The sequence below is a fragment of the Rattus norvegicus genome, chromosome 8 (genome assembly GCF_021556685.1).
Source record: "Rattus norvegicus strain SHRSP/BbbUtx chromosome 8, alternate assembly SHRSP_T2T, whole genome shotgun sequence".
Taxonomy (NCBI): domain Eukaryota; kingdom Metazoa; phylum Chordata; class Mammalia; order Rodentia; family Muridae; genus Rattus; species Rattus norvegicus.
Window position 1 is genome coordinate 38,870,147 of NC_141541.1, and position 19,844 is coordinate 38,889,990.

At 40.9% G+C, this 19,844-nt stretch overlaps 1 long non-coding RNA gene across 1 annotated transcript in view; it reads right to left on the reverse strand.

Annotated features, from left to right (window-relative positions):
• Window positions 1–253: 253 nt before the first annotated feature.
• The window catches only part of LOC100359711 (ubiquitin and ribosomal protein L40-like), a 93,991-nt gene continuing 74,400 nt past the window's right edge, over window positions 254–19,844 (reverse strand). The window contains exon 4 of the long non-coding RNA XR_015628183.1: window positions 254–1,802. This is a non-coding gene — a long non-coding RNA (ubiquitin and ribosomal protein L40-like). The remainder of the gene's footprint in view (window positions 1,803–19,844) is intronic.

Below are 19,844 nucleotides of genomic sequence, written 5' to 3' on the forward strand. Positions count from 1 at the left end.
AATTTGTCAGAGTCAACATTCTTTTACTTTGAGGACATTATTAAATAAAGAACAGCTTTCTTAAGTTCAAACACTGCAACACCGAGACAGTCTAGGTAATAACCAAGGTAGGTCCCAAATTACTAAGGGATGTTACTAAGGAAGTCTGGATGTATGGGACAAACGGTGATTTCCACCCCATGCAGGAAAGAGACACTCAAAGGTCTCTTCATACTAGTCAGGATAGAACACAATTACAAGTTGAGATTTTTTTCTGGAATTTCCTATTTAATATTTTTTAACAAAGGTTACTTATAGGTAACTGAAATTACAGGAGAAAAAAATGACAAAATGACCAGTGGATGTCTAGTTTCAGAGGAAATTCCACTATCTCTGTTCTAACTTTCTCTAAGCAATAACAAAAACAAAACCCACTCATTTGGTGTGTTTCCATGATTAAAGTCCCCCATTGTGATCAGATTAAAATCTGAACTTTTAATTAGACATGTGTAACCCATTTCAGGCTGTCCCTTAACTCATTCTCCAGTCTCTACATTCTTCCCCACAAACACAGTGCTGGGGCATGCTGCGACCTTCCATAATTTATCATCTTGACACAACCTGTTCTCTCTGCTTGAAATTCTCTCCCTGCCCCAGATTGAGACAGAGGCCCTCCTGTGTGGGCTCATCACACTTTGTAGCATCACATGTTATAAATTGTGTCCTGCTCAATCACATTAAGAATTTTAGCAATGAGGTCTATATCTTTGTCACAAATACACACACACACACACACACACACACACACACACACACACACACACACACAAACACTGAATTTATTTCCCCATGTGGTTATTTGTAAAGCTGTAAGATCTGATCCAAATGTTTCCTCTTCACTGAAGCCTTTCTTGATCTCACCAGACATCTATAACAATTTCTCCTAGTACCTTTCTCCACTTTGTACACTGATTTTGTTTTTAAATTATCTGCCACAGAATTGAGTTACTGAAGGAAAGAGAACATCACTCCACCTTACAGCCAGTTCATGGTTAGAACTCAACAAAACTACCTGAATAAACCATTAATTTGCAGAAAAGAGAACTCCAGATTTAGAGATGCTGAGAATTTTATTAAAAGTCTTATAATGATATACGTGGAGCTCTGAGTTTACATGTTATTTTTTTTTTCTTGAGAGCGAACACTAGAATTTCTGCTTTCTCTCTGTAGGAACACCCCATTGAGCTCTCCAGAAGGCATCAATCCTTTGCTCAGATGGCAGAACCCTCCCCCCCACCGTGACACACACACAACAGTGTGTCCACAGGAACACAGGAAGGCAGACATCTCTCTCCAGAGAGAGACACCTGCTATTGATAGTTCTTACGACTAGATAGCAGATCATGGTCTCAAATGACCCTGGAAAGCAGTCGAACCTCCCAATAGATCCTAAGTCAGTCTGTCTGTGCCTCTCACTGTAGTAGAACCTGTATCTGACCCTGACTCTGCCATTTAGTAGCTTTGTGACCTTGAGCAAGTCACAAGTCACTTTGAGCTTCTATTTCTCAATTATAAGAATGAAGAGAAATACCCTTTGTGATTCTCAGGAAGAAGACAGATAACAACAACTGCATTATGTGCACTCTTCATATATCTTGTTATTGAGTTCCTGCAAATATATTGGCATAGCAGGAGCCAAACAAACAAACTATGAGTGATGTCAGGCTATTCTTGGTCTGTACGACAATCTGTTCCCGTCTCATCAACTTCCGGTAGTCCTGAATCTTCTTTAGCTCTCTTAGTTGGCTTCCCAGATCTCAGCCCTGCAAAGAAAAGAGAATTAAAATACAAATTAAAAAGCATAGTTAGCAATACCTCTTATACAGAAGCACCTCTGACAGATGCTGTTGATCTAATGTGACCTTGACATGTTTTACATGATTTTTGTAGTTCATATCATAGCCACATAGCTGATATTTTGGTACTATTAGCTAAACACACACACACACACACACACACACACACACACACACGGAATCTGGAAGTAACAGCTAGAAGGAAATCTATGAAGCATGTCCCTCAGGATTCTCTTTATTTCACCTAATGAATGGGGTAGACACTCTCTGTTTACACTTCTCCACAGGAATGAGCACCTAGCATTAATCAGCCAAGTGAGCTGAGCATCCAGGAATGGGTTAAATCTATTTCAGGTAAACCTTCCCAGACTTAATCACTTCAACTTTTATATGCCTGATATTATAAACCAAAAGTTTTCAAGTTATGAGCCAAGTGCCCTTGAACAATATGCAGCTACAGTTAAAGATTTCAGATTTTAGTGTGCATTAAGTATCAGCTCTCCACTAGAAAAAAAAAGTGGTTTCAGTGTACAGCCACACTTATTTATTTTCAAGTGCTTTATATATAAATAAAATATATTATCTACAAAAATCATTACTGCATTTATAATAGCTACTTGCTGTTGTGTGTTTCCCTACAAGATAAAAATTAAAAGGCAGTAATAATAACATAAAATTTTATGGTGGGGAAATTGACAAGAAGTGAGGTCTGTAAAATATTTGAGTGTAGACCCATATAGACTACCAGCGCTCTCCCTCCCCATCAGGTCACCCAAGTCCCACAACAGCTTGCCAGAAACACTTACCTCCTCTCAACCTATCTCCCTCCCTCGGGGATTCATCAAAGCACACACCACCTTGCAAACAGGGACTCTGTAGCAATCTCATATAGCACAGAACAAGGTAGGCTATCTCTTCGGTACCATTTCTTTCTCCGTTTCGGTTATCCACATTCCAGGGCTTCTTGTCAGGGATAAGCCCTCCTCACTATCTTTCTTCCTTTTAGATTAATAAGATCACTACCTGCTTACCACCAGGATTCCACCAGGAAACCATCACATGTGACCCAGAGTCCCACAATCCTCCCAACTGCCTTACTGGGACTTTCCCATTGCCCTATTTGTTCTTGAGTCTCAGGACCAACATACACTACTAAGGATAATTCTTCCAGGTTCTGTGACCAGACCAATGAAGACATTAAACTACAGCAGAGAACAAAAAACACTAATAGAGGCTATATCCTCAAATTCCAAACATAGTAAATCAACATCCAACTTTATGTTGAATTATCTTTATCTTACATGTTTTACACACCTCTGCAGAGAGAAGAAAAGTGACCTAAACAAAAAGAAGAAAGGAAGAGGAGGAGGAGGAGGAGGAGGAGGGGGAGGGGGAGGGGGAGGGGGAGGGGGAGGGGGAGGGGGAGGGGGAGAAGGAGAAGGAGAAGAAGAAGAAGAAGAAGAAGAAGAAGAAGAAGAAGAAGAAGAAGAAGAAGAAGAAGAAGAAGAAGAAGAAGAAGAAGAAGAAGAAGAAGAAGAAGAAGAAAAGAAAAGAAAGAAGGGGAGGAAAGGGAGGGAGGGAGGAAGGAAGGGAAGAGAAAAGAAAAGGAAGCAAAGAAAGAGAAAGAGAAAAAGAAAAATTTAACTAACAAATTAATGGTTATTAATGTGAACATTCCAATACAAAATAAAAACAGCATGAAAAATCAAAATAACATGTCTTCTCAAAGAATATAAATCCCATAGCAATATGGTCACTAATAAAATGCCAGGGAAGAGCTTACCAAGAATTCTAGAGAGTAATTTTAGCTATGGTCAAACAATTTAAAGAAGACAAGGACAAAGAGAGAAGTGAAATTAGGAACTCAATCTAAGATTTAAAAATAGACTTTAGATTTCTTTAAAAAAATAATTAATCCCTAAATAAATGAAATTATTATTTTTCTGATAGTTTTGTTGAGTCCTAACTTGAACTAGAAATAAGGTGGAGTGATATTCTCTATTCTGTGGCTGATAAATTAAAAAAAAGAAAATCAGTGGAAAATATACTAGGAGAAATTGTTACTGATTTCCTAGTGTAATAAAAAAAGGCTTCAATAAAGAAGAAACATTTAAATCAGGGCTTGCAGATGTATAAATTAATCAAATGGAGGGTTGTATTCAGTTTCTCTCTCTCTCTCTCTCTCTCTCTCTCTCTCTCTCTCTCTGTGTGTGTGTGTGTGTGTGTGTGTGTGTGTGTGTGTGTCCCTACTGTATATCACTTGTTGTGTAAGATTTTATATATTTGTGACAAAGACAAAGATCTGATTGCTAAAATGCTTAATCTGTTTGGAAGGGACACAATTTACAATATGTAATGCTATAAAAGTCTGATGCACACAGTTTGGAGGGCCTCTATCTTTTTCTAGGACAGGGAGAGGATTTCAAGCCAAAAGAACAGGTTGTGTCTGTTTGGATTTAAGAAAACCCACACTGAAACAAGGCTGGAAATGAAAAACTTTAGAAATCAGTTAAAATTCTCAGTGGAAAACCTCCCTGACAGAATGGATCCTGTTGAAAATAAAAGTCCAGGGTGGAAGACAAAGCAGAGGAACAGGATCACTAAGTGGAGGTTAAGAACAATAAGCAGAATAGGGGAGAGAGTTTGGGGGCGCTATAAAAAGAACCAACCTCTGGATTATGGCCACTGAAGGAGGAGAATAATACTATGGCAAAGATCCAGAGAATGACTTCATCTAAATCATAGAAGAGAATTTCAAAAACTAGATATAGAGGTACCTATTCATATATAAAGCCTACAGAATACTAAATAGACGACAAGAAAATATCCATGGCATGTTACAGTTAAAACATTCAGAACACAGAAAACAGAAAGGGTACTGAAAGCTTCACAGAAAAAATATCAAGTCACTTATAAAAGCAAGCCTATTAGAATAACACCTAATTATCCAGCAGAGTAATTTAAAGGCAGAAGAACCTTAAAAGTTTTACTCTAAGTTCTGAAAAACTACATCTGTCAACGGAAACTATTATACCCAGCAACAGTATCTATTAAAGTGATAGAAGTAATGAAGTCTTTCCATAATAAAAACAGACTTAGGGAAATTTTGATGCCAAAACCGAAAGTACAGAGAATTCTAGATGAAATATTTCAATTTGAAGAGAAGAATAAACATACTCAAGAGGTCTAGGAACAAATGCCAGGAGAGGTAATCAGAATAGATCTGAGAAAACATTACCACAAAATTAATAAAGTAATAGGAATTAGCACAGACTTTTCAATAGGAACTCTGAATATTAATGATCTCAATCCCACATTTAAAAAAAAATAGAATGACAGATTGGATTAGAAAATAGAATTCATCTTCTTTAGCTCTAAGAAATACCTCACCATCTTAGGCAAAAAGGATATAAAACAGTATTGTACACAAATGAAAGTAAAGGGCAGGCACATATAGCTATTCCAATGTCTGACCAAAAGGACTTCAAACTAAAACTAGTCAGAAGAGATAAGGAGAACACATCATACGTGTTAAAGAAAAAAAATCCACCAATGGGATATTACAATTCTAAACCTATACGTAACAAACACAGGAGCACCTAATTTCATAAAAGTGATAGTGTTAGGCCTAAAATCACATGTTGACCTCAACATATTGGTAGTGATTGATTTCCATACCCCACTCTTACTAACAGACATGGCATCTGGAAATAAGTGAAACAGTGGATCCCTGGAATTAAATGGCATCACAAATCATGTGACCCTAACTGATATCATCAGTACAGTGTAACCACGCTCTAGAAAAATAGACATTCCTCTAGACAGCCCACTGAACTTTTCTCAAAATCAACATTTTGGGACACTGAGATTTTTCTCAAAATCAACATTTTAGGACACAAAGCAAGACTCAACAAATATAGAATATCACATCTTGTATTATAACTGACCAAATTAAAAAAAAAACTGGATATCAATAGCAACAGGAATTTGTGTTAATATAAGAAACTCACAGAAATGAAACAACACCCTACTCAATAACTGGGTTAAGGGTCAAGGATGCAGTTTTGCAGAAGAAAATTTAAAAATTCTTACAACTTGCTAAAAGTAAAGTATACCAAAATCTATGGGATCTAATAAAAACAGCCCTAACAGGACAGCATATACCATGAAGTGCTTACATTAAAAGAAAAACATGCTAATAACTCAAATTAATAACTCACTTAAAAGTCTTGGCAAAGGGTTGGGGATTTAGCTCAGTGGTAGAGCGCTTGCCTAGCAAGCGCAAGACCCTGGGTTTGGTCCCCAGCTCCGGAAAAAAAAAGTCTTGGCAAAACATTATCAATACCCCTATCCCCCAAAAACTAGATAGGAATAGTTAATCAAAACAGGGACTGGAATTCATGAAATAGAATGTTGTTGTTGTTGTTGCTGTTGTTGTTGTTGTTGTTTTACTGTTCTAGCAGATGGAAGGGGACTTTATTTGATCCGGAGGTATAGCCCCAGCTTTATTTGACCTTCTTCTTGGAGTGCAGGTTGTTGGTGTGGCCACACTTCCTCTTGCAGCAGTTGACTGCATGGGGGTGCAGGCTTGCATAGCATTTGCGGCAGATCATCTTGTCACAGCTGTACTTCTGGGCAAGCTGATGAAGGGACAGCCCGATGATGCCACCCACCGCACAGACGCAACACTAGGTGCCAGGTAGACTCTTTCTGGATGTTGTAGTCGGAAAGGGTGCGGCCTTCCTCTAGCTGTTTGCTGGCGAATATCAGCCTCTGTTGGTCTGGTGGGATTCCTTCCTTGTCTTGGATCTTGGCCTTGACAATCTCGATCTTGTCAGTGGCCCATCAGGGTCTTCACGAAGATCTGCAGGGTGGCGTCTGTCACTCAGCTGCCTCACTGAAGAATGAAATAGATTTTTTCAAATACAATAACTATATGAAACAAGATTAGTAAAGCATTAGCCAGCTTAACCAAAAGAAAGAGGGGGTGTGTCTAATCTAATCCGTTATTCTGTTTACTGTTGAGCAATTGAGATCATGAATATTCCGTTACTCTTGACAAGTGTATGCTATAATCTACAGAAAAACTCTAAAAGAAATAGATGAATTTGGAGATATATGTGACCTACTATCCCTACATTAAGATAAAATAAACTGTTTACACAGATCATACATACAGTTCAATAAAGACAATACTTAAAATCTCACAACTAAAAAAGTCCAGTGCCAGATGGACCTGGTCCAGAATTCTACCAGACCTTCAAAGGAGAACTAACACTGATAGTCCTTAAATCATTCCATAAAATAGAAGATGAAGAAATATTTCTAAAAATCTTTTTGTAAGGCCAGTAGCACTCTGATACCAAAACCAAAGGCAGGTACACACACACACACACACACACACACACACACACACACACACACACAATTATAGGGCAGTTTCTCTGAAGAGAATAGATGCAAAACTTCTCAATAAAGTACTTGCAAATTAAATTCATGACTACCCAAAAATACTATCTAACATGATCAAGTCAGCTTTATCCCAGAGATGCAGGAATGTTTCAACATACATAAATCATTAAACATAACCCACCACATAAATAAACTCAAATATAGAAACCACATGATAATCATGGTAGATTCCAAAAAGTCTTCTGACATTACCTAACATCCCCTCATAATAAAAGACCTAGAGAATCCAGGACTATGGGGAACATATCTCATCACAATAAAGGTATTACCCACTAAACCCACAATCTGCATCTTTCTAAACAGAGAAAAACTCAAAACATTCTCACTAAAATCAGAAACAAGACAAGGATGTCCACTCTCCTGCCTCAATATATTATAAGTCTTAGGCCAATAAAGCAAGTGAAAAAGTTGAGGGGGTTCTGAATAGGAAAGGAAAAAGTCAAAGTTTCTTATTTGTTGATGACTTGATTCTATACATAAAAACCCCTAAAAACTTCACCAGAAATCTACAGATTATAAACACATTCAGCAAAGTAGCAAGATACACAGTTAATACACACAAAAATCAGTAGCCTTTGATTACAAGCATATGCTGAGAAGAAACCAAGGAAACAATTCCATTCACAGTGGCACCAAAAATATTAGATTCATATACTGAAAACATTATGATGCTAACAAAGGAAGCTGAGGAAGACTCCATAAGATCTCTCATGCTCATGATTTGAAGGATTAATACTGTGAAAAATGCCCATCATACACAAGGCAATTTACAGATTCAACAAAAATCCATGCCAAAAATCACAGTATAGCTCTCTGTAGAAATGGGGAAAATAACATTAAGTTTTGTTTGGAAACACTCAAGATCCAAGAGAACCAAAACAATCCTCAACAATGAAAGGACAATAGGAAGTATCATCAGCCCAGATTTCAAGTTATACTACAAAGCTAGGGCTTTAACAGCATAGGACTGGCATAAAAACAGGCACGGTGATCAATGGAATAGAATTAAGGATCCACATATAAGCTCACACTCACACAGTCATTTAATATTTGACAAAGAACCCAATCATACATATTGGGGAAGGGGAAAGAGAACCTTCAACAAACTTACTCAAATTGAATAACTACATGTAGAAGACTGAAAGCAGATTCTTATCTCTCTCACACTGCACAAAACTCAAGCCCAAATGGATTAATGACCTCAACATAAGTCTTGATACCCCAAGTCTAGTAAACAAGAACGTAGGAAATATATTTGAAGTTAATGGCTCAGGGACGGACTTTCTGAACAGCATCCCCATAACACACAAGTAAAATCAGCAATCAGACTGCAGACATTCTAGAGCAGTGGTTCTCAACCTTTTCAATACTGTGACCCTTAATACAGTTGCTCATGTTGCAGTTATCGCCCAACTATAAAATTATTTGTGTTACTGCTTTGTAACTGTCATTTTGCTACTGTTATGGATAGTGATACAAATATCTGTGCTTCTTGACAGGCTCAGGCAATCCCTGTGAAAGGGTCATGAGACCACAAAGGGGTCACAATCCACAAATTGAGAACCACTGCTCTAGAAAACATGAATACCACTCTGATGGGGTACACAGTTACTTAAAAGACCCAAGAGGAAACATCCAGTGAGACCTCAATCACATCAAAGTAGGACAGAGTCTTCTTGCAAAGAAAAGGAGAAGGCCCTAGGTCAACCGACAAACGGCGACAAAACAGAATAGAGCTGACTACTGACTGAGCTCTCCATAGTCATACTCAGAACATGATCAAGAGCCTTACATTGGGCTTCTAAGATGACACCCCAATCTGCTCTCTTCTCCACCCACATCATCATTCAGGAGAATGGGTCTCTAGCTGAAATACAAAATTTCTTGGGTTAAAAAAAAAATCACAGAGTTCAGATGAGGACACGTGTTGCTTGTTCTGTTTCTTAAGCCCAGAAGGATGAGTAAATCCTTGAAGGGCATGATATTGAACTTGTTTCAAATTCAGCAGCTTTGATACAGCAAGCCACAACAGTTAAAAACAAGGATATCAGTAAGTTCTTGGATGGCATCTATGTGTCTGAAAAAGAAACAGTATAGCATGCTGATGAGTAAGACCTCAGTTACCCAGCTCCAGAATCAAGAGCCTGGATTATAAGTAGAATTCAGAGTATTTTGGGGGGGGACAAGAAAAACTTGTATTCAAAAACTCCCCACATAAATAGGCAGAGCTAAAAATAATCACTCTGAGTGAAGTAGACTAGACCCACAGGACAAACACGTTTCTTTCATTTATGCATGTTAGATGGGAATCGTGAGATAGTTACATTCCTTTTGGAATATCTAGGAAGGTCAGGAGATCAGTAAAGGCCATGGGGGAAATTTCAAGGGAGGAGAAATAGAACACAGTGGTATAAAGAGTTTACGGGGAAAAATGGTAAGGACGGGGTTAAATAGTGAGTACCAGTGGGAGGAGAGGGCAGAAAAGAGGCATGAACATCGTGAGAGATAACTGATACTAGCAATATTTTGAAAAATTCATATGGAAACCCAGTACTAGAAGCATCTTAAAATACAGGCATTCACATACAGAAAAGGAGTTTAAATAGTTATCTTGTAATTAGGCAACAATACACTTACCAGTTAAAACAGGTTAACAAATACAAAACGCAGAGGCAGAAAGGAGTTACATCCTCTGGAATTGTGGATGAGTGAATTCCTATAGAGCCATAAACAATACAGGCTATTGCCAATATTTGTTGTCACCCTCCAGAACTTGAGGGTAAGACAATATTGCTGGAGATAACACACTCTTGAGTCATAGAGCAAGGAAACATCCAGGCGGTACTCACCTGGGAGCTTCTTCACTACTGGCTAGCTTTGTGGTGTTGGAAGGTGCTATACATATTAACCAGAGTAGAAAAGTAACCATCACTACTACCCTACAAGCCTCTCAGCCATGATTGCCCTGGCAAGGCATGGCCACTAGTGAAATCATGGAACAAATATCATAGGAGTTACTATTTGCTGATTGGATTTAAGATTTTTCCGCAAGTGGAAACAATAACTGCTTTCAGTTATTGGAGCCTAGAACCTGTGGCTCTAAGATGTCATGGATCCTAAGGAAGGAACCACAAGTATTCCGTTGAATTAAGCCAATTCCTGATGACTTCCTGTTACACCAAGAAATTAGTGCATCTCTAAACTTTCTTCAGACAAGCTTCTCTTTATAGTGGAGGGCAGTGAAGACAGAGACCCACAACTGGTCATGACTGAGAGAGTTAAAGACTTCAAAATGCTCACCCTAAAATAAGACATCTGTATCACAACTCCATCCCAAAACTTGGGGAATCGTGAAAGAGGGGACAGAAAGATTGTAAGAGGCAAAAGCAGTGGATGACCTGAAAGGAAACAGGATCTTCTGTAGTTAGCAATGTAGCCACTGAGACAGCATGCAGAAGATCTATGCAAACTCAGGCTAGACAAAATTCCAACGGGAAGAAAGGAAGTGGATATGGATCTCACTCCTAGAGTAGGAGGCGATTGACAGACGTTGGTAAAAGGAGACTCTGCTTTCTTTAAAGATGTAACCCTTCATGGGTCAAGCACCCTTCAGTGGAGGCCACACAGGCAAGAGTCTACGGGCAGCACAATTGGAATTGATAGGTTAAAAATTAATTTTAAAAAAAGAGGACATAACATGGTTGGATAGGTTTATGGGTTCGGAAGAGGGAATGAATATGCTTTAAGTGGGGGAGGGGTGAATATGATCAAAATACATTGTATGACATTCTCAAAGAGTTAATTAAAAAACGGAGGGGGGTGGTATTTGACATTTAGAAAAGCAGTGCCAATACTAAGAATCTGGGGAATCACTCTTCACAGTCAGAGCTGAAGGAGTCAGCCAGTGGGCTGACCTGGGAGGCCGTGTCCCAGAGCAACCTTAAAGCATCTGCGGTTGCAGGGTGACCTTGAGAAGACTCTCCAACTCCTGAAGATGAAGCTATTCGGATCTCTCTGCCAGCCTAATCCACCGCACAGCCCTGGCATCAGATGCAAAAAGAGCTAATCTTTCCTCTTTCCCATCTGGGGGGCCCTGCGGGAAGGGGAGTGTAGCCACAGCTGCCAGCCGAGGGCCAACAGAAAGATGAGCTGCAAAGTGCAGCAGCACCACCCAGGCAGACGCAAGCCCCCTCTCCTCTGTTCCTCTCAGATCCCTTTCCATCAACCCCAAATGACAAGGCACCAGCGAAAAGTGAGTCCGTGGAGCACCGGGGCCAGGAAAACACAGCGGTGCTGAGCAAGGTGACTAACCTCATCAAGCCATCACAAATTAAATACTGTCTGCGCAGGAGAGTTCATCCCAGCTTGCTCTGGGAACAGGAAGCCCGAATTTTTCATGTTTCAGCCAGATAAGAGGCTGAAAGCCAGCCAGCCCGTGCAGGTGAGAGAGAGAGATGCGTGAACCACAGGCTCGGCGGGCTTTGTGTTAGGTTGGCAACTAATTGCCAGCAGAACACGCTGGTCACTCAGGCGGGTCACTGCCCGCCATTTCACTGACACAAACATGGAACCTGGCAAATTGATTGAAGGCTCCTTTCTTCCCCCACCGAGCAGCAATTGCAGAATAACCAGTCACTGATGAACCAGTGAGCCCCACTGGGCCTTTGTCTCAGCACTAGAAGGGTGTTGGTAATATGTGCTCGCCTCCACCGAGGACTGAGAACCGGAGGCTTCATTAAGCGCGGTCTGTAAAGTGCTCTGAGGTCACCCCACGAAGGCTGAGTGCGGAGTCCAGGCTATTATCATTAATTAATGATTGTCAACAGAATTATTTACTCTTTGTTTTCAGGTCGAGGAGGCCTTGCTTACTGGTAGAAATCAAAGCCTCCTGCCTGTGTTTCAACCCTGCCCGCCGTCTCCCAGCTGTAGACTACAAACACTCTCATTCTTTCTCTCGTTTCTTTGTTTCTTTGTTTGTTTGTTTGTTTGTTTGTTTGTTTTTAACCCATTCACCTGCCTCTGGTTTCTAACTAAAAAGCAAAGCTTTTAGTCCCAGCTTTCAGTGTAGAGACAGACGGCTTTCCATCCCGAGAACGCCTTATTAATGGAAATATAAGCAGAGAGGTGAGAGAGGGAGCTGAAACAAACTATCTGTGGCTTGGGCTTGGGATGAGGAAACACAAAGTACCTTGGGTAGGAAATATGCCATTATGCCTAAACGGAGCAGAAAGCTGGAATGTGGACGTCTTTCTACTCAGAGGGTTTCTGCAGATCCGCCATCACGACCTCTGAAAAGCAGTGCTAGACACCATCAGAAGAGGGCATGGAGAATTCTCCCAGCCACTTAGCCTATTGACAGTGCAGGAGGGTTTTTTGTTTTGTTTTGGTTTTTTTTTTTTTTTTGTTGTTGTTGTTTTGATTTTTTTGCCACCTCTACATCGAAAAGAAAAAAAAAAAACCAGCTTCACTTTGATTTACCCTTCAATTAGCTGGGATAACATTTGTATAGAATCCCCAGCCTAGAGTGTGCCTCGGAGATTAAGGAGAGGCTGCTCAGGCATTAGGGAACAAAGCAACCCTATGAAACAATGTGCACCTTCCCATCTTGGCTGCCACCTGGCGCTCACCACGCTGGCATCTGAATCAGGGGCATTGTGGATGCAAGACAAGAGAATCCCCAGCGAACTGTAGCTTTTATGAATAAATTGTACTTGCCAAAATTGGCCTGTTGTTTGTGGACATTGATTTATTTTCTCTGATTCTTTCTGATTGTTAGATTTTGGCTGGTGCTCACCGATGTGAAAAAGCCATCTCGAATTGCTGATAAATCTAAAGATAACAGCAGAGGTCAAAAATAACGGGAAGGAAAGAGACAGAGGGGTGCTTGCTGTAAAGTGGTAAAATTCTAAAATATGTAAACAGCAATCCTCAGGGCCCACTTCAATGCCACATGACCTCTCTGTGTAATTGGGGAATTAGCTGGGCCATTTGTTGGTGTGTATTTTGCTTCGAGGGTAAAGGAGAGAGAGGGGGGCAGAAAGGAAAAGGCTTTGTTCTGAGTGTGTGCTCAAGCATTCTTGTACAGTCCCCATCATTCCTTTCCTTTCCCTTCTGCCTTGACTCTGTGAGTGAATGCGTGTGTGTGTGTGTGTGTGTGTGTGTGTGTGTGTGTGTGTAAGATTTTAGCAAAGCAATGCCCTGGAAAGCAAGGCATGACCCTTGATACACCTAGCATATTCAAAGTCACTTTCCAGGTGAAACAGAAGGTCTCTGATTTAGCCTGTCTTGGTGCAGTGATCCTCTCCACTAGAGTTCTAGAGTTCCAGTGTCAAAGATGCATCTTTCTGTCCCGTGTGTATGTGTGTGTGTAGGTGTAGGTGTAGGTATAGGTGTATGTGTAAGAGTCAGGTCATAAAGAAGCAGATTTTCTTTGAGAAGTCAAGGGACACAATGGGCAACTATTCTTGTCTGACTATTTCCGCCTTCGCACCACAGCCTTTGAACATTACACCTCAAATAGGTCAACAGAGATTTGGGATAAAGTGGGATAAGCTTTAGTTAATTATCCCAATGAGCAGAATGTCTGTGTTTAAACCCTGAGATGGATTTAATCACAGAAGATGAGAATATCCTCCAACATCCACAACCATTTGAAAATTGACCAGAGGGGCCCTTTCTCCAGAGAGTGAACTTGTTCAATAATTGGGAGCAAATGCAACAGTTGTATCGAGACCTGTCCTACCAGAGCTCAGTCTCATGCTGGTTCCTAGTGTCATTTTAGTTAGCAATACAACAGACAAAATTAAAGGAACAAGTGCAGGATCTGATCTTTTCTCCACAACCTCCCTGTTGGGTCGGTCTGCTCAACAAAACAAACCTCAGATCCAATACAGGAGAGACAGAAGAAGAATCCAGGAATATCTGCCATGCCTTGGTGCAGAGACATGAATAATAGAAGTACTGAGATGGGCATGTGAGATATTTTATAACCTCTGCTTAAGACACACATTGTATTTAAGGGTATTATTACTCTTCAATAGTCTCATATGCATGAGCATACAGTGCCACCAATCTTCTCAGGCAAGTGCTGCTAAAAGGACTAACTTTTGCCCTAAGTCAATAGCAAATTGATTTATCTGAAGAACAATTTGAAAGCTACTAGAGAAAACAGTTTAGACTCACCTCAACTGATAGCCTGAAAGAAAGAAAGAAAGAAAGAAAGAAAGAAAGAAAGAAAGAAAGAAAGGAGGGGAAAGAAGGAAGGGAGGGAGGAAGGGCAGGAAAGAGGGGGGAGGGAGGAAGGAAGGAAGGAGGGAAGGAAGGAAGAGAGGAAAGAAGGAAGGAAGGAAGAAACCAGCTTTCAATTACCTTAATGAAACAAAGAGATCAGCAGAAAACTTTCCACAAATTCATTCCCAATCACCATCCAACTTCAGTCACAAAGGTACTGAATGTAACAGATCTACATCCTAAAACTTTGTCACCAGTTCTGCATTTGCCCGCTGGCTTAATGTTTAAATATTTTCATTTGCCCACTTGTCATATATTGTACATCATGTTTTTCAGGCCAAGAATCAGACCTACTAAGGTACAGTTGTTCAAAAACCTCAAAGGTCCTATGATTGCTTTGTAGAGTAGTTGGTGTGGACTGGAAGATTAATAGGTATTGATGATAAAATGATTTGACCTGACAAGCATTTATAGGTTATCCAGTATTCACAAGGTATTGAACTATTTACAGAAATCTAAGTCTGCTCAGATAATCTTCTGAGCAATGCCTGAATAATGGAAGATCTGTGAACTGAAGACATACGAGAAGGACACGAGGAGAGTGAGTTATATGAGGGTTACGCCATGGCCCTGGAACATACAATCAGAAGACAAAGGCAAGAAGGAGTCATGAGTCACTGTATGACCTGCATTTTAAAGCAAGTTGGGAGCTTTGACAAAACACAGTGGAGGTGGGTTCCAGGCTAATTAAATGATAAATTCACAGAGAACTTACCACACTGGCTACCCACTAGTGTCTACAGTGGTATGGAGATCAACCAGGGAAGCTCAAGTGCAGGTTCCTGCTGCAGCACCATCTCACTGGCATGTTTCTAGAAGTAACATACCAAGGAATCAGAGAAATAAGGTACCTGGCTGAATCACAGCACAAGAGGTGATCACAGGATTTCAAATCCCAGAGACTGACTTGAAGATCCTGACCTTCCCAGATCTCATTCCTACTCCTGCCCACTGCCTTCCCCAGCAGGCCCTGTGAGAGATCTCGAGGAGATATGTGCCGAACTTTCTGCCAGACTTTCAAAGCAAGAACTGCACTTCTAAGGTGAGAACAGATATGAGAAATTTCAGCCTAAAGAGAGATTTTTCCCTCAAGGCTGTCATGTGCACCTGAAAGCAGAGGCTTCTAAAGGAAGTGCCAACACAACTGTGACTACATTGTGTGAGAGTGTGACACTCTCAAGTACAAGCACTTTAGTAAGACGAGCATTTAAATGGTGCTTGGAAGGATGGCCAGGATGTGTAGTGATCTCTTTCTAGATCATCACCTCTACCAATCTGTTCCATTTCTAACTAAGGGATGTGCAGGTTTATGGGAGGGGTTGGGGAGACTGTGCAACAAAAGGGAGTTTTGTGCCTGGATACAAATCAAATATGAAGAACAGTGGCCTCTGACTCCAGACAACTGTTACAAGGAGGCTGTGATAGCCCTGGGGCTCTGGGCAAGTTCGCCAGGGTTCCCCTCCTGGACAGCTCTTGAGTCTCTTAGCAGAGTCCAGGTATTGCCCCAGAGCTGCTGTCTTTCCTGTTCCTGTGGCGTTTAGACATAGTAGAGCAGTACAAGATCTCCTATGAGGCAGCATCAGTATAAAATGAACTCAGGAAGTAACTGTGGTTGTGCTTGACCAAAAGGAAGTCTTCCTCCAGGACTCTTAGGAGCTCCTTGAGTGAACTGGCTCCATATGCCAAAGTCATGTGAAAATTAACCAAATTACAAAGAAGGAGAAGGAGGAGTAGAAAAGAAGGAGGAAGAAGAGGAGGAAGAGGAAGAGAAGGAAGAGGACTTAAGCTCTAAACCACACTGGACACATGTGGAAGAGGGAAGGAAAAGAGTACACATGGAGCAACCCATGTCTCCAGCTGCATATGTAGCAGAGGACAGCCTTGTCAGGCATCAATGGGAGGAGAGGTCCTTGGTCCTATGAAGGCTAGATGCCCCAGTGTAGGGGAATGCCAGGGCAGGAAGGAGTGGGTTGGTGGAGGTTGGAGCACCCTCCTAGAAGCAGGAAGAGGGGAGATGGAATAGGGGGTTTCCAGGGAAACCAGGAAAGGGGATAACATTTGAAATGTAAATAAAGAAAATGTCCAGTAAAAGAAAAGAAAAAATAAGATTTATATAGACCATCATGTGGCAAAGCCTAAAACAAAACAAAAATTGACTCCTTATCACCAGGAAACTATACACACTTGCATGTGCACACACACACACACACACACACACACACACATAAATGCTATGAGTGCACATATTAACAGACGTATGCTTAATTCAAAGCTACAGCAAGTCTCTACACTATAAATGCCCGTGTCTATGCAATACACTTTTGCTATATCAGAATGCTACAACAGAAGGCTGTTTCCATCTTTCCCTCTCGCTAAGTGGAAGCAATTTAGCTAGTTCTTGCATGACTTTCCTTCCATTAGCAGAATTCCAATCCTCTTTCAATGGCTTGCTAATTTTAAGGATCACAAAACCCCCTCCTCCATTTGCATCTTTAGATAGCATTTGCTAAGGTGTGTCCGATACCCCAGGAAAATGGCGCATCCACTTAGAAAAGTCAGTGGTAAACAATTGCTTGAGTTCTTAGAGTGCATATTTATACAATACTGGCCCTGAGAAATCCTGCAGAATAGGAAACACGAACTTTGCCAAACCCTTCTACCATAGTCTTTTGCACCTCAATTTTAATTGTTTTCTTAAAATTGCAATTATTTGAACGGATAGATAAGTGGGAAATTCTGATGTAAAGTTAATTTGTCAACTTTATACAAGCATAACATAGAGTTAGGGCAAAAGTTATAATCTCCTCCCCACCACTCACTAGGTATTCTTTTCTTCACACCCCTAGAGGGAATCTAAAAGAGAGTGAGGGACCATTGAGTCTGTCTGAATTTGGAAATAGTTTTAGACAGAGCCATTAGCAGTAAGATAAAGTTTGGATTTTTATCTCTTACTTCTATTCCCTTCAAATTGTCCCTGATAAGGAAAAATATTTTCTTCAGGTATGAGTGTGAGATATCCTTGGCCATCCAGGATCACGAAATGCCTCTATGACCTAGGGAATTCTCAGTCCTGGAGGCATGGCCTCAAAATTTCCCGTGGGTGGAGGGAAAATAAACAGAACATTATAGTGACAGCTGAGTCTCAAATGTCTGGACAATGGAGCTGGTGCCAATCCAAGTAGGAGAGGCAGAATGTCACTAGTCCTCAGCTGAGATCTTCATCACCCACTGCTACCTCTTACAGGTGTACAATCCTGGCAGGTGCCTGAATACAGAGAAGGAAGGTTAACTGAAGACCAGGCTCCATGACTTGACCTTTGCCCACAGTGGGGTGACATTGTCCCCAACAGTGTAGCTATTCTGGAGTCAGGAACACTCCTGAAAGCAAATTCAATAAAGTCACGGGTTCATCAAGGGAGATGCTGATTGAATGTTTTCCTCACTCTGTCATTGGTGCCTGTCTGTGATGAACAGACCCTTGTTCCTGTCTCCTCAGGAAAGTAGTGCAATAGTCCCAAAGTTAGGAGAGTTAAAAACTTTGGCTTCCTAAATTTAACAGAACACAATTCTTTCTTCTTCCTTTTAAACCCAACATTAGTAATACTTCAATGCTGAACTCAAGTCATAGGAGCATTCTTCAGAGTGGCGTTTTCTCATAACCACAAAGTGAATGCCACAAATTAAAGTCCTCAAAAACAAACCACACCTACACTGAAGATCGGATGCCATGATTGTGAAAACGTGAAGTGTTGCAGATCCAGAGAGAAGAGATATTGGACGGTGTCTAGTGCCTTTAGTAACCATTTATTACCCACTTCTGTGTCTGACCTGATTTACTTGTATCAGATAACACTTTTGGAATGTATTAACAGACCCACTAGCTTCTACCAACCTAAAACTAAAAATGTAATCAGATAATGTCTAAAATCTGGAGCAGAGATTCCTCTCTTTGGTAGAACCACCTGTCACCTCTTGGTCCCAATTATATGAACATTTGTGTGTGTGTGTGGGGGGGGGGTGTCTGGGTGTCTGACTTTCCTTTGTTGCTGAGACTATGAAAGTTCATAAAACTGATTCCCTGCTGAAATGAGTTACTCAGAGTAACAAAAACCTGTTTTCCCAGTCTATGGCCACTCATATTTGGCTCAGAATAAGTGTTCAACTATTCCTGTTAGAGTAAGAGCTGTGGTTTAAAGAGAGAGAGAGAGAGAGAGAGAGAGAGAGAGAGAGAGAGAGAGAGAGAGAGAGTCAGTCCCACAATAAGAGGTTAATGCAGGAGTTGGTTCTCTTCTTCCACTGAGTGGGTCCTGGGGGTAGGACTCAGGGTTTTAGCCTTGATGGTAGCAAGCAATTTAGAGAAGCTAGCTATCTGGGCTGAGGGTTGTGTTTTGTGTCAGATACACAGAAATATCTCTAAGGCAAGACTGACACTGAAATCTATACTTCATTGACCTCTTTGTCCTTAAATTTGTGACTTAAAAGTATGTTTATAAATGACAAATGTACCTGTGAGGGGTCTGATTGAGCTTGCATGGACATTCTCTTGCGCGAATATCAAGAAGCTGATCATATTCTTTTCTAGAAGCAGAACCTGAGGACGAGCAGAAAGTACTAAGTACTAAGTTGCTGGGGAAAGGCAGATAAGGATAAGCTAGATGTCTGCAGAATAGAGACAAGGATGGCAAACCAGATAGCTGACATATGCAAGACACAGGCCACTGGCCATTTCTGACCAATGTTTGGAGGTGTGTCTGAAAAATTTCATCTATTTATCTTTGTAAAATGGATAACCATCCCTAATTACATGGTAACATATATGGCCCTGGGCTTACAGTGGAATCACACCCTGATAAAGACTTCATACCCTGAAAATTGTTGGAGATTAGTGCGAATGCTTTGAATCTGCTTGTCCAGACACTGAAGGTCCTTGCACAGGTAAGATGCAGGAGGAATCACCAGGACTGGGGAAGAGGAAGGGGGCACAATAGCCAGTAGTGGCAGGAGATAAAGCCAACCAACCATATGAGTTCTTGGGGAAATATTCATTGGCTACTTCCCCAGTTAGGCCTGGGATGACAGGGGAAGGTTTAGGTGTGCCCAGGCTTTGAGGTAGTCAAGGCATTTTAAAATTAACTGGTGTGTGTGTGTGTGTGTGTGTGTGTGTGTGTGAGAGAGAGAGAGAGAGAGAGAGAGAGAGAGAGAGAGAGAGAGAAATTTCTATTTGCAGACCTGAGATAGTTCCTGGGT